The sequence below is a fragment of the Rana temporaria genome, chromosome 4, assembly GCF_905171775.1.
Source record: "Rana temporaria chromosome 4, aRanTem1.1, whole genome shotgun sequence".
Lineage (NCBI taxonomy): Eukaryota > Metazoa > Chordata > Amphibia > Anura > Ranidae > Rana > Rana temporaria.
In genome coordinates, this window is record NC_053492.1 from 251,419,072 (window position 1) to 251,435,101 (window position 16,030).

Below are 16,030 nucleotides of genomic sequence, written 5' to 3' on the forward strand. Positions count from 1 at the left end.
GCATGGATTCATGAAAGACAGAAGATGTCAAACCTGATTTCTTTTTATGAATAGGTAAGTAAAACCTTGGACACCTTGGTTGCGGTGGACATGGTATACTTGGATTTTGCAAAAGCGTTTGATAGAGTTCCCTACACACAACTAATATGTAAGATAAAGTCTACAGGCTTGGAAATATCAGTTTGTAAATGGATAGAAAACTGGCTAAAATACAGAATTCAGAGAGTAATGGTTAATGATTCTTACTCTGAATGGTCTAAGGTTATCAGTGGTGTACCCCAAGGTTCAGTATTAGGACCCTTACTTTTTAATATCTTTATAAATGATATTGGGTCTGGGATCAAAAGTAACATTTCTGTCTTTGCAGATGACACCAAGCTATGCAGTGGAATATCGTCTTTACAGGATGTCTTCAATTTACAAGCCGACCTCAGTGCTCTGTATAATTGGGCGACTAATTGGCAGATGAGGTTTAATGTTGATAAATGTAAAGTTGTGCACTTGGGGGCTAAGAATATGCATGCATCATACATATTAGGGGGAGTACAACTGGGGAGATCCATAGTGGAGAAGGATCTGGGGGTTTTGGTAGATCATAAGCTCAACAATGGTATGCAATTCCAAGCTGCGGTTTCCGAAGTCCTTTCTTGTATTAGGAGAGGTGTGGACTCCAGAGAGAGCAATATCATGTTGCCCCTGTTCAAATCATTAGTAAGACCTCATCTGAAATATGCAGTTCAATTTTGGGCACCAGTTCTCAAAAAGGATATCGGAGAACTGGAGTAAGTGCAGAGGAAAGCTATGAGGAAAGATTAGAGGAACTGAAATAATTTTCTCTTTTGAGAAGAGGGGATTAAGGGAGGATATGATCAACATGTACAAATATATAAGGGGTCCATATAGTGAACTTGGTGTTGAGTTATTCACTTTACGGTCAACACAGAGGACAAGGGGGAACTCTTAACATCTAGAGGAAAATAAATTTCATCTCCAAATACGGAAAGGTTTCTTCACAGTAAGAGCTGTGAAAACGTGGAATAGACTCCCCCCCCAGAGGTGGTTTTGACCAGCTCAGTAGATTACTTTAAGGAAGGCCTGGTGTCAGGTCACCTGTGGCCAGGTGACAAGTGCGCCCCATTGGGGTCAGGGATGCACCACAGGGTAGTGAACCCTATGGCCAACTGCTACAATTAGAGAGGAAGCGGGAACCCAAGATCGCCCAGGGCGCGGAGTCTAAGACCCAGATTTGTGTTCACCAGAGCCTCTAGTGGGGAGGATGGCCTTTGCCCTAGCTGGATCCAGGTCGCGACCCCTGGGATCCCCTAGGTCACGCTCCGTAGGGAGAGAGGGGAAGCAGCAAGCAGGACAAGTGGTAGTGATGGCTAAGACGAGGTGAGGGCAACAGGCAGACAAGGGTAACCGAGGGACAGGCAAAAGGTCAGGATCACAGGCAAACAGGAGAAGTCAGGGAGTAGCCAAAAACGGTACACAGGAAGATAATCGTAGCACACTGCAGACAGGAACTTAAGCTAACAACACGGTTGAACAGCAAAGCAGACTAGCAGTGCAGTGGTTAATATAGGCTTCCTGGGATGGCCTAGGGTGGAGCAATACAGGGAGGAAGGTGATAAAAGACAGCCAGAAGGAGGATCAGGCCTCTAATGAACACATGGAGATCAGGTAAGCTGCCAGACTTTATTGCATATCCACGACACCTGGATTCTTTCCTAAATGTACATAATATAACTGGGTATGGATATTTATAGGTAAAGTTGTTTCAGGGAAAATTTGATTGTCTCTCGGGGGGTCAGGAAGGAATTTTTTCCCCTGCTGTAGCAAATTGGATCATGCTTTGCTGGGGTTTTTCGTCTTCCTCTGAATCAACTGTGGGTATAATGCCTCGTACACACGACCGTTTTCCTCAGCAAAAACCATCAAGAAAACTACTGGCAGAGCTTTTTTGCCGAGAAAAATGGTCGTGTGTATGTTTTTCGTTGAGAAAACGGTTGTGGATCTCGACAAGAAAAAAGAGAACATGCTCTCTTTTTTCTCATCGGTAGTCTCAATTTTCTCATCATAGTTCTTGTCGGGCTGGTTTACGACGAGAAACACGTTTGTGTGAATGCTTAAAAACCTGTGCATGCTCAGAATAAAGTATGAGACGGGAACGCACCTTCGGTAAAAGTAGCGTTCGTAATGGAGATAGCACATTTGCCACGCTGTAACACACTGAAAAGCACGAATTGTCTCTCACCAATCTTTTACTTAACACGCAGTAACATGAGATTAGCAAAAGCAGCCCCAAGGGTGGCGCCAGTAGAATTGGACTTCCCCTTTATAGTGCCATTGTACGTGTTGTAAGTCGCCGCGTTTGAGAACGAGATTTTGTCTCGACAGTGTGTATGCAAGGAAAGCTTGACAAGAATATTGCCAAGATTGACAAGAATCTTGATTCTTTTTTTTTTAGATAACAAACATGTCATACTTACCTCCACTGTGCAGTTCGTTTTGCACGGAGTGGCCCCAATCATCCTCTTCTGGGGTCCCACCAGTGCCGATCCTGACCTCCCTGGGGCCCTAAGCGAAATTCTGCTAAGGGGCCCTCTACCTGACCTGTGATGCTGTGAGCTATGTAAACCATTTGCCATTGCCACACAGTCATACCTGACACTTCAGTGCTCCAAATACAACCCTCGCTTTATTTTGTCATGGATGTTGTAAACATTAGTGTAATAGCGTCATTCGCGCTAAATGTGAGTAAACAAAGGTCACTAAGTGTTAAGCCCTGTACACACGATCGGTTTATCCGATGAAAACAGACTGATGGACTGTTTTCATCGGACAAACCGATCGTGTGTGGCGGTGAAAAAAATAGAACATGTTTTAAATTTTTCCTATGGATAAAAAAAACGATAGAAAAAAATGATCATCTGTGTGAAAGTCTGTGTGAAAGTCCATCGGTCAAAAATCCATGCATGCTCAGAATCAAGTCGACGCATGCTCGGAAGCATTGAACTTCATTTTTCTCAGCACGTCGTAGTGTTTTATGTCACCGTGTTTTGGCACGCTCGAATCTTTGACTGATGGTGTGTAGGCAAGACTGATAAAAGTCAGCTTCATCTGATATCCGATGAAAAAATCCATCGGATTAGATTCCATCAGATATCCGATTGTGTGTACAGGGCTTTAGAAATAATGGTGAAGTGAAAGAAATTGCAGCAAAACCTGACAGTGTTTACAGTACACAAAAAAATAAATATAATAAAAAGTGATCTCGTGCAATAAACACATAAAATGCCTAATATCCAGCAAAGATAAAGTGCTAAATAGTGACTGTTTCAAACACTATAATTGGACACAAACCAAGTATAGACACACTAATGATCAAAGGGATCAATGAAATGTTCAATAAAAACGTGATCAAAACTGAGTGAAAATAATAAAAATATTCAAAAATAATTATGGAGTGATAAAGTCTCTAATAAAGTCTCTAAAATAGTAAATATGTTTTCTTGAAAAGTAGTAAAGAACCTGTCTTTCTATGGCTCCACAAGCATGTACTTGTACATGATTTCTGTTCTTCTGTGCAGTAATCCAGGCCAGGATCAGGATCCCTGAATATTAGTGCACTTGTCTCCTGCAAACAACTTCCTGGTTACAGCAGCCTGCCTACTGGAAAAATGTCCAATATCAGATTTTTCTTTGTAAATAAGTTGTTTGCAGACATGCACTAATATTCAGGGATCCTGATCCTGATTAATCTACTGCAGTAGATTAATCATTGAGCAATATAGGCTATTAAAATGTGACCCAACAGTACATTAAATATGCATAGACTCATATTTACCCACAACATTCACTGACCTACAGTTTCCAGAGGCACTGTCTGGCGGGCAATACATGATCCAACCGTGGCAATGGAAGTTGTAGCATGCCTGCGCTGCTCTCCTGAGTGACTGTGACTGACACTGACTCCACCCCCCAGGAGCAGGGAGCTTCAGCATATAGCCGCTGCCGTGGACTACAACCCCCATAAGTATCAGCGGCGGCCATCTCACACAACGTCACCTGACTCACTGACGTGTGACAATACTAGTAGACTCATGATTCAGCGCCGCGGGCGGAAACTCGGACAAACGCGTCACCGGTCAGGCAGCGCCCATTGTTTCGGTTATCAAACAGACACTCCATGCTTCCCATCGGCCAGCGGGGCCTCAAGTTAGTTGTGGGGCCCTACGCAGCTTGCGTAGTATGCGTATAGGGCGGATCGGCCCTGGTCCCACGACGGCTCTAGCGGCTCCTCCCCGCAAGATCTTACCCACTCTGGGAAGCTCTCTCCCCAGGGGGTTACCTTGTGGGCGTGCTCCCGTGTCATACAATCGATGTCCATAGCTGCCGATTGTATGACTCTGCCCCGCCCCCCGGCGGCCGCATCATTGGATTAGATTGATAGCAGTGGGAGCCAATGACTGTGCTGCTATCAATCTATCCAATGAAGAGTCGATCAGCCATGGGAAGAATGACGCAGGATCGCGCCCTTGGAAATTTGGGGCTCAGGTAAGTAAACCTGGGGCTCGGGGGGGCCGGACACTGCAAGGTGTTTTTTCACCTTAATGCATAGGATGCATTAAGGTGAAAAAAAACATGAAGGTTTACAACCCCTTTAATTGCTCTCGGTACAGTATATAGCCTACCACCTGGCTATAGAACAATAATCTAAAAAAAGTCTACTTAAAATATGAACTATAGGTTAAACAAATATTGTCTAAATACAAGAGCTATGTGTATTTCTTTCAGATCTGTGCAGTTATTCTGAAAGAAACTACTTTTGCACTTTGCCCCTGTGCTGGAGATTTCCACAGTAAAGATTGGTCGGTTCTGCTCTCTCTCATTGGCAGGTTAACTGCTGTCCAATATCCAATATAGTTGCAAAAGGATGTGGCAGGACAAGTAGTGGTACCAAATGCATTGGGTGATCTGAAGACATTCTGGGTATTGCTGTGATGCTGAAGAGGTTCAGTGTCAACAGTAGGGATAAGCCGAACACCCCCTGATTCGGTTCGCACCAGAACATGCGAACAGGCAAAAAATGTGTTCAAACACGCGAAACACTGTTAAAGTCTATGGGACACGAACATGAAAAATCAAAAGTGCAAATTTTTAAGGTTAATATGCAAGTTATTGTCATAAAAAGTGTTTGGGTACCATGGGACTCGCTGGGGGGTTACCCAATGATGTGAATGGGTGACCCCGCCCCGTGATGTCATGGGGCGGGGTCACCCATCCACGTCATTGGGTAACCCCCTGCTTTCTCCTTACGCAAGGTTACCCAATGACATAAACGGGTGACCCTGCCCCCTGTTACGCATCATGGGAGTTTCATGTCGAGTGGAGACTGGAGCATCGCTGAAGAATGGATCACCGCGGGACATCGAAAATGGATTACAACGCTGGACAGACTGGATTAAATCGCTGGAATGTGGGTTTTTTTTTTTAATAAAGGACTTATCCCAACTGTGTCTGTGTGGTTTTTAAAATTTTTGACACTTTCTTTTGTGAAATGGTAGGGGTACAATGTTTCCTATTACCAATTCACATAGGGGGGGCTGGGATCTGGGGGTCCCCTTTGTTAAAGGGGGCTTCCAGATTCCAATAAGCCCCCCGCCCGCAGACCCCCACAACCACCGGGCAAGGGTTGTGGGGATGAGGCCCTTGTCTCCATCAACATGGGGACATCCTCCCCATGTTGAGGGCATGTGGCCTGGTACGGTTCAGGAGGGGGTCGCTCTCTTGTCCCCCCTCTTTTGCTGCGGCCTGCCAGGTTGCATGCTCGGATAAGGGTCTGGTATGGATTTTTGGAGGGAACCCCCGTGCCATTTTTTTTTAATTACTTTTTTCCTTTAGAAATGACATGTTGTGCAGGGACAGTTCTAAACACGGGAAACGTGCGCTACTTTACAGGAATATTTCACTTTTATTGTTTAACTTCAAGCATTATTAAAATCACTGCTCCCGAAAAAACTGACGTTTTTAAAACTGTTCCCTGGGGCAGGACCCAGGTCCCCAAACACTTTTTATGATAATATCTTGCATATTAACCTTTAAAATTAGCACTTTTGATTTCTCCCATAGACTTTTAAAGGGTGTTCCGTGGCTTTTCGAATTTGCCGCAAACACCCCAAATTGTTTGCTGTTCGCTGAACAGGCGAACAGGCAATGTTCAAGTCAAACTCATGTTCGATTCGAACATAAAGCTCATCCCTAGTCAGCACTGGAATCTGGACCAATGGCCTATGCTGCATTCAGCAGTAGTACTTCTTGCTGAGCCACATAAGATGCTTGATAGCATCCTGTCTTATTTATTGGGCAATCTTGCCTTGTGCCTTGTTTCTGGTGAATCTTGAACTCCTTGCTCCTCCCATGAACTTTCTATTTAAGCCTTGCATTTGCAATTCCTGTTTGCTAGATTATTGTGCTCTCTCCAACCAATATCTTACTCCTCTGTGTACCTGCAGCAGTCCTTATCTCCACTACCACTTGTTGAGGAACCATTTGTTACCGAACGTTGGCTTGTTTACTGACTTTGCTTTTACTTGATCCCTACCTACCCTTCTTATCTCTGCTACTGGACCCCAGCTTTCTCACCTCCTGGGGCAAACCTGAGGACAATGACCTTGTGCTAACACAAAGCAAAACCCATCTCCACCAGTCAGGAGTTCTTGTGGATGGTTAGTTCTTAGACCCCACACCTCGGATTAGCCTGTGTCGTCTGCCAGGGTGACCTGGTTGTGTACTTATCCAGCTCGTCAGTGGGAGCCTCTATACTGTTGTAGCTACTGGTCTCTGAGTCTGACCCTTAACCGCAACACTTACACTGAATCTACTGCAGAAAGCTGGTATATGAAACTTTTATAATTTTATAATGGTTTTATAAAGTTGCTTAACTACCACGCTAAGAAAAGAACAGAATAGCTTTTGTTGTGACTTGGGATAGGCTACAGATTTAGTCCAAACCTATGTTCCGACTGAAATATGCTTGTGTAGCTCTACGGTGAATGGCCAAACTAAATGGGTTTTTGGTCAAGCCAAACCTCTGCCTGCAGCAGAAAATGTTACATTTAGCAGTGGAATTACTATTGCTGCTTAATTTGAAAATTTCATACTCAGGACCTGTAGTTGTCAGGGAGCTGATGTCCTAAAACCAGAAGCGTATCCCTGCCCAGCCCATTCAACCATCAGCAGGGTTTTCCTGGTTGACAGCTGAATGTAAACAAAGGGTGGGGATTCAGAAAAAAAGTTCTGGCGTCCTCCCAAAATTCACACCTGACCTTTCAGATCTGGTATGGATTACAATGGGGAACCCACAAAAAACAGTGTGCTCTCCCCAATTTAAAACCAGACCCCTTTTGTGAATGAGAAGGGGGTACTGTGTAAACCCTTATTTAGTCAAATGGGGTGATATCCACTTGGCCAGTTGTGGGGAATAGGCTTTTGTTCTCATCAACATGGGGATAAGGTACTTTGCCAGAGGTAATCAATGTCCAAACAGGTCAATGTGTCTGAACTAGCTGTCTGTATGTGGACAGACAAGAGGTCCAGTACGGTAAATGAAATAACTAGTTAAGCATATCTCACCTCTGCACCACCATCCAACCTTAGGGCATCCGCAATGGGTCCTCTCTCACCAGGCAACTTCAGTGTGCAAGTAAATACACTCAAGGCACCAGCTCAGAGATGAAAGATATGTGCCCCCGGATCCTGGCACTAAAGACTGCAAAGCTTAACCTCAGTCTTAAAGTAAGCCCTTAGCACCTAGGTCTTAGATATGTCACTGTCACTGACTTTCTTGGTCTTATTCAAAAGGTTAACAGTAATATGCAGCAACCCTAAGGAACAAATTAGAAATTATATTTTTATGGGTCTAGCTGCACTAAATTGATGGGTTACTCTAGCTAACTGCACTTACACATCATCACTTTACCCTTTAAGCCTCTTTTTGAGTTTTAAAGAATACAATGTGGGCTGGATGCTTATTTCCATGACAGGTTTTAAAAAACAAATTATGGATTAAATAAACCAGTTTTGATATCTTCCAAGCTACAGCAAGATCACCGTTTAAGATATATGTTACATACTTACATGGTTACATAGTAGGTGAGGTTGAAATAAGTCCATCAAGTCCAACCTATGTGTGTGATTACATGTCAGTATTACATTGTATATTCCTGTATGTTGTGGTCATTCAGGTGCTTATCTAATTTCAGTTCCTTAAAAAATTTATCTGAACAAACTCTCTGTAATTAAAATGTTTCTCTCATTATAAGTGTACCTTTTCCAGTCAACAGTAACCAAAACAAATTACATTCTGCTTGTGTTAAGTAATTTGGCTGTAGTAATTATTTTTTAGAAATATATACTATACTGTATAGTACTACCGTATATAAGACATAACACCACTATTTAAATAGAACATTGTGCTCATTATTGCGGCACTGCTATGAATCTCTATTAGCCTTTGTTTCCCTCTCATTTGACACAGTAACCAGGATTAATTTACATCTCAAGAAGAGCAGATGCAACTTGTCCATAAAGTGTAAAATCTTTTACAGGATGGAGAACTGTTAACAGGTGTACATGAAATTAATCAAAATTCTTTCTCTTTTTTTTTGCCAATGTTGACACTTTCATGAGCAATGAGCATTTGCTACATGGCAGTGGGGAGTCACTCCTGCTTCATGTTCCTTAGGTGGGAGGATAAATGATTGAGGACTGATGCCAGATGGCCTGTGTAAAGAACAGTGGGGGCTATGGCAGAGGCTACCAGAAATTGCTCTCCTTTGATACGTAGACAGGATGGAATGAAATCAGTGTTGTCTCACAGGCACTTCTGTTTTAACTGAAACATTGCTACCTTAAATGTGCAAAAGAGCAAATTTAAATAATAAATAAATTATATATATATATGTTTTTTTTTCCTAAATTCTCTTTTTGCAGCTTTAGTCAGCTTGTCTGTATTGTCTGTATGTGCTTGTCAGCGTTCTCAGAGTATGATGTGATTCATCTTAGTCACTCGCTGTTTGAATTACTTCAGGTAGGGTGTGCTAGAGGTGACATTCTATATTATGGTTATTTGGAGTCCTAGCCAATAAACAGTCTTGGGGGTTTGATGATATATGCTGGAAAGGTTATTAAATATCTGAGGCACCTATTGGCATATGGCTTTTCCTTCTGGCCCTGAACCTAGTAAGAATGTGATTGTAACAACGGGGTTGTTCCCAGGCTTTTGGACTGAGAGATATGGAAGTTTGCAATGATCTCCACTCCTGGGAGGAATTTTTGAAGATGCTAGTTGCCATAGATGTTCTATATTTGGCCTAAAGGAAGCAAATTGCAGTTGTCCACATAGGAACCTTTCTGTGCTACCCTGCTTTGAAATACAATTGAAATACCACTTGAACCTCACTTATCAAGGACCCAGATTATAGGTCTATACAGTATGTCTAACCAGCACAGCTCTGTGAGAGAGAGAGACCCAGACAGTGTAGAAACCTTCAAGTACATTGTGTTCCCTTCACCCCCCTTTCTGCTGTTCTTGCACTAGTGCAATAAACAGACAACAAAAACCCTAAGTAACCACTTGAAGACCAAGCCTTTTCTGGCACTTTTTGTTTACAAGTTATATGCAAGGAGTCAGCAGGCTGCACACAAGTTAATAAGGAGTTAAGTGCCAACTCCCAGGTATTCATGCTTCTGCCCCTTGGTGGTAGGCCCATAAATACCAGTGGAGGAAAGTTTTCAGTCTCTCATTTGCCTCTACATGGGAAAGAGCCAGGGGGTTCTGCATGATGTCAACTTTACTTAGGGGTTTCTCCTCCTTGAAGGGGGCCCCAGCTACGGTGGTGAAGCGGATTAAGGACTTTGAGCTGAATGGACTTAGAGATGGGGCACCCTGAATAGGAAGGAGATTTAGAATATAGTTTGAAATGACTGAACAAAGACTATATGCTGTTTTGACTTACATATTATTAGTAAACATTCTACACTTAGCCAAAGGTGCCTGGTCTGAAGTTATTACTAAAGGTGATCATGTAATGGGGTATCAAAAGAACTAGGGCTTTACATCAGGGGATGAAGAGGAGATTTGTGTTAAAGTGATACTGCGCTGGTCTAAAAAAATGTACGTGGAAATTAAATTGATCTAAATAGTACCACAATATAAATAAAACGAATATATGAAAATTAATGATTGCTGCTGCAGCAAAAAAAATGTTAGATAAACATCAAGTGCAATAGAAAAATGAAATTAAGCTGCGCTGCACAAGTAATATGGCTTGGATTCAGTCTATATCCTATTGGATCACAAAATAGAGATATAACCATATATAAGTACAAATATTAAGGAATAAAGTGACTAGTGCACACAAATAAAGTGCAATCCGTATTGTACAAAGTCCCAAGGAAAATTCAACAAAACTCCAAATTCTGTGCGGACATGAATGCCAGAAAGAAAGTTGCTGAAAGTATCTCAGGAAGAAGTGTCCAAGTAGCAGGATAGATGAAAAGCCACCACCTCCTATCTATATCCTGCTTACCGGATGGGATGGATCCCTATAATAAGGAATCAAATGCGCTTGTGGCTCTACAGCCCAGATGGCAGTCAATCGATCCAACAAGCAAAGGGTCCTCACTTCTTAGTTTGCAATCTAGCTTTCCCCTTATGTTCACATTACAGCTCTCCAACAAGTCGCCATGCAGATAATATCCAAAAGGAAAAAAGAATCGACATAGAGCAGTATTGCAAACAAAGCTAGTTTGATAAAAAATGTCAATTTCACTCACATTTGGTAGAATAACAGTAAGCGTTTTATGTCTCTAGCCGGCCGGCTTTCTCGTATCGCTCGCTCCTTCCGGATGGCGATGAGGTACACACAATAGTGGCGTCAGCACGCCGCTCCTCCCTACGCCGTTTCGTCCTATCGTGGACTTCTTCCAGGGGCACTTGGAAGAAGTCCACGATAGGACATAGGAGACATAAAACGCTTACTGTTATTCTGCCAAATGTGAGTGAAATTGACATTTTTTATTAAACTAGCTTTGTTTGCAATACTGCTCTATGTCGATTCTTTTTTCCTTTTGGATATTATCTGCATGGCGACTTGTTGGAGAGCTGTAATGTGAACATAAGGGGAAAGCTAGATTGCAAACTAAGAAGTGAGGACCCTTTGCTTGTTGGATCGATTGACTGCCATCTGGGCTGTAGAGCCACAAGCGCATTTGATTCCTTATTATAGGGATCCATCCCATCCGGTAAGCAGGATATAGATAGGAGGTGGTGGCTTTTCATCTATCCTGCTACTTGGACACTTCTTCCTGAGATACTTTCAGCACCTTTCTTTCTGGCATTCATGTCCGCACAGAATTTGGAGTTTTGTTGAATTTTCCTTGGGACTTTGTACAATACGGATTGCACTTTATTTGTGTGCACTAGTCACTTTATTCCTTAATATTTGTACTTATATATGGTTATATCTCTATTTTGTGATCCAATAGGATATAGACTGAATCCAAGCCATATTACTTGTGCAGCGCAGCTTAATTTCATTTTTCTGATGAAGAGGAGATGCAAGAGCGTCACCACAGAAGGGTTAATCATGCTGTGGAGTCGGTGGGAGATGTGGCTGAGAGCCATAGCCATGGGTAACCAGTGTATTGTTGAAGGATGTTATAGCAGCCAGCCAGCGAAAGGTTAGTGCCTTGGCATGGGAGACACTAACCCTGGTAGTAAGGGGGTTGGTGATCCCCTCCCTAACCCACCCTCCGCCCACACGCTTATGTGGAGATTTTACTAGAAATATCACCAGCTGCTTTGATCGCTTTACATCTGTCTCTGCATTACCTGAGGTTGAGTCAGACATTTCTGCTTTGGCTAATGCAGTCTGCACCCACACTATATGAACTCACCAAACCATATTGCTGCCCATGCTCAAGTGCTGAACATGTTGTATATTAAGCACTCTTACAAGTCCTACTATTGCCTAGATTGGGAAATTCTCTTAAGATACAAATTATTTTCCGATCACTGCAAGTAATTAACAAGAGGGTTGCCAGAGACTATGAACCTTCTTAGATAATGGAGGTGATTTTTGACCAAACAGAAAGCCTTCTCTTTCAATGGGTTGAGGAGGACGTGTGGTATTCATTGTGCTCCATTAGCCCCATGGATCTGCTGAATTGTCACCAGTGTTTGCCAATAAATATTATAGCTGTATGCTGACCTGAAGCTACAGTCACTACATTCACAAGGACTTAGGACTAATGTTAGTCAGGAATGGACTTCGAAATTGAGCTTAAATCTGTCTTGGGTTTTTAAAGTTATTAGATGTGCCATCTTCTAGGGGTGCTGTTTGAAAGTTGTATTCTCATATAGCAGAAGAAAGAGTTTTTTTGGGGGGGCTTTATATGAAGCAAGAGCCTGCTAGGTCCTTGCCTCCATCCTTGTCATTAATATGAAGAAGCGAGAAGGAAGCAGGACTTTATATGAGGCACATGGGAGCAAATAAATAAGTTGGATATATAGAAAAATTTATGTTTTTATTGGTTCATAATGCTATATAAATTCATATCTAAATTTTCGCACATTATTTTATATTGATACTCTTTACATTACATTTTGAAATGAATATTACATATGATTGACAGTCCAATAAAATTCATACATTTACAAAACACATGGGATAATTAATACATATATATATATATATTATACACATATTGAAGTTATGCCTATGCAGCCTATTAACCTAAATTGAATTTTAATAAATAGCAATAAAGAGGATGGAATATATTGGGGAAAACGTCCATAGTTTGTTCAATATAACCATATATGGTATCATAGAGAAATCTTATCGGCCCATAATTAATACTGGATACAGTAGTTGTTAGCTCAATGTGTTTCACAGCCTTCTAGCCACTCATCAGAAGCAGAATCGTAATGATTATCTATAAATAAAAAATGCAACCATGTCTAAATGATCTAGAAAAATCTAAAAAATAAAAAAAGCGTTCAAAAAGTTGTAAACATATTATAATGTATATAGGGTAGGAAAAACCCCCTCAGTTGCATAAAACGTACAGACACATCTGCGTATTGGTGGTGCGGTTTTGAGGCTGAAAACATCATCCCCGGGAGCTAAGACAGTGTGCAGGGTGACAATAGCCAACACAAACAACATACAAAGCAGGTCAGGGTATATGATGTGACCCTAGTGACCGGGGGCCAGATTCTCAGAAGAGTTACGACCGTGTATCTCAGGAAACACCGTCGTATCTCTGTTTCTGAGCCCGGGTATCTATGCAAGTTCCTAGAATCATTTTCGCATAGATATGGCCAAGATCCGACAGGTGTAAGGCACTTACACCGTCGGATCTTAGATGTAATGCGATGCCGGCCGCAAATTTGACTATGCAAATGAGCCTGATACGCCGATTCCCGAACGAATTTGCGCCGCGTAGTCGTCCCTTATGTCGTTTCCGTAAGCGTAAGGTTACCCCTGCTATATGAGGGGTAACCTTACGCCAGTCCGCCATATGCCATGTTAAGTATGGCGTTGGGTCCGCGTCGTCTTTTTCCATCGGTTACGTCGTTTTCCTAAGTCGTTCTTGAATACGACTTTACGTTAATGACGCTCACGTCGGCGTCATTTACGTTTTCCGTCGTGAGCTGGAGCATGCGCACTGGTCTATTTTTCAGCCCGGCGCATGCGCAGTTCAATCGGCGCGGGGGCGCGCTTAATTTGAATAGAAGCCGCCCCCATTGAATTACGCGGCCATACGCTGGGCCATTTACACTACGCCGCCGCAAATTACGAAGCAAGTGTTTGGGGAATACGGCACTTGCTCCTGTAAGTTGTGGCGGCGTAGTGTAAATAGCTTACGCAACGCCGCCACAGGATATACGAGAATCTGGCCCCCTATGCTTAAACTGGTAACCTCACCCTATGTGAAAAAGATAATATGTGTGCAGCAAAAAAATATATACGGTATCTCACAAAAGTGAGTACTGTACACCCCTCACATTTTTGAAAATATTTTATTATATTTTTCATGTAACAACACTGAAGAAATTACACTTCGCTACAATGTAAAGTAAAGTAGAGTGCAGCTTGTATAACAGTGTAAATTTGCTGTACCCTTTAAATAACTCAACACACATCCATTAATGTCTAAACCGCTGGCAACAAAAGTGAGTACACCCCTAAGTGAAAATGTCCAAATTGGGCCCATAGTGTCAGTATTTTGTGTGGCCACCATTATTTTCCAGCACTGCCTTAACCCTCTTGGGTATGGAGTTCACCAGAGCTTCACAGGTTGCCACTGGAGTCCTCTTCCACTCCTCCATGATGACATCACAGAGCTGGTGGTTGTTAACGCTCCTCCACCTTCTGTTTGAGGATGCCCCACAGATGCTTAATAGGGTTTAAGTCTGGAGACATACTTGGCCAGTCCATCACCTTTACCCTCAGCTTCTTTAGCTAGCCAGTGGTTGTCTTGGAGGTGTGTTTGGGGTCGTTATCATGTTGGAATACTGCTCTGCGGCCCAGTCTCTGAAGGGAGCGGATCAAGCTCTGCTTCAGTATGTCACAGTACATGTTGGCATTCATGGTTCCCTCAAGGTACTGTATCTTCCCAGTGTCGACGGCACTCATGCAGCCCCAGACCATGACACTCCCACTACCATGCTTGACTGTAGGCAGGACACACTTTTCTTTTGTACTCCTTACCTGGTTGCCACCACTCACGCTTGACACCATCTGAACCAAAGTTTATCTTGGTCTCATAAGACCACAGTACATGGTTATAGTAATCCATATGCTTAGTCTGCTTATCTTCAGCAAACTGTTTGCAGGCTTTCTTGTGCATCATCTTTAGAAGAGGCTTCCTTCTGGAATGATAGCCATGCAGACCAATTTGATGTAGTGTGCAGCGTATGGTCTGAGCACTGACAGGCTGTCCCCCCAACCCTTTAACCTATTGGGCAATGCTGACAGCACTCATACATCTAATTCCCAAAGACAACTTCTGGATATGACGCTGAGCACATGCACTAAACTCTTTGGTCGACCATAGCGAGGCCTGTTCTAAGTGGAACCTGTCCTGTTAAAACCACTGTATGGTCTTGGCCACCATGCTGCAACTCACTTTCAGGGTCTTCGCAAAAGTATTGTTACTAAGAAGAAGTGAAAAACTGGGTAGGGCAAAAAATGAGGAAAAAACTAATTGCAAGTGAAATGTAAGGGTAGATTACTGAATGAGAGAAAAAATAAATATCCAATGATGCATGGTGTGCGGAGGTGAAAGGGAAATTAACTTATCCTATGTATAGACACAGCTAGCGCCACCACAGCCCAACCCCCAGCGCCACACTGGCATGCAGAGATGGAGGAAGACACATTTACCTGGACAGGCTCAGCCGGCCAGGCAATTAGGGCCAAACCAACCTCCCGCAATGCAAACAGATGTAAATCACTGGGGCAGATTCATCAATAGATACGCCGGCGGATCTCCTGATCCGCCGTCGTATCTGTGAGACCCGACGGTCGGATCTGTGAGATCCCACCGTCGGAGCTATGCGACTGATTCATAAGAATCAGTTCCGCATAGATCTCCCTTGGATCCGACTGGTGTAAGTGACTTACACCAGTCGAATCTTAGGCTGTAATCTCCCGCCGGCCGCTAGGTGTCGTCGCAATTTTTTACCCGTCGCATATGCAAATGAGGAAAACCGCCAATTCACGTCCGTACGCCCGCCCGTCGCTCGTTTTCTACGTCGTTTGCGTTCGGGTTTTTCCGGCGGATAGCTACCCCTGCTTCTATGAGGGGTAGCTAATGTTAAGTATGGCCGACGTTCCCGCGCCGATTTTTTAATTTTCTACGTCGTTTGCGTACCGCGATCGGGAATACCGATGGCCGCAAACGACGTACCCGCCGCAAACAATGAAATCGTAGCGACGTCATTTGGAGCATGCGCACT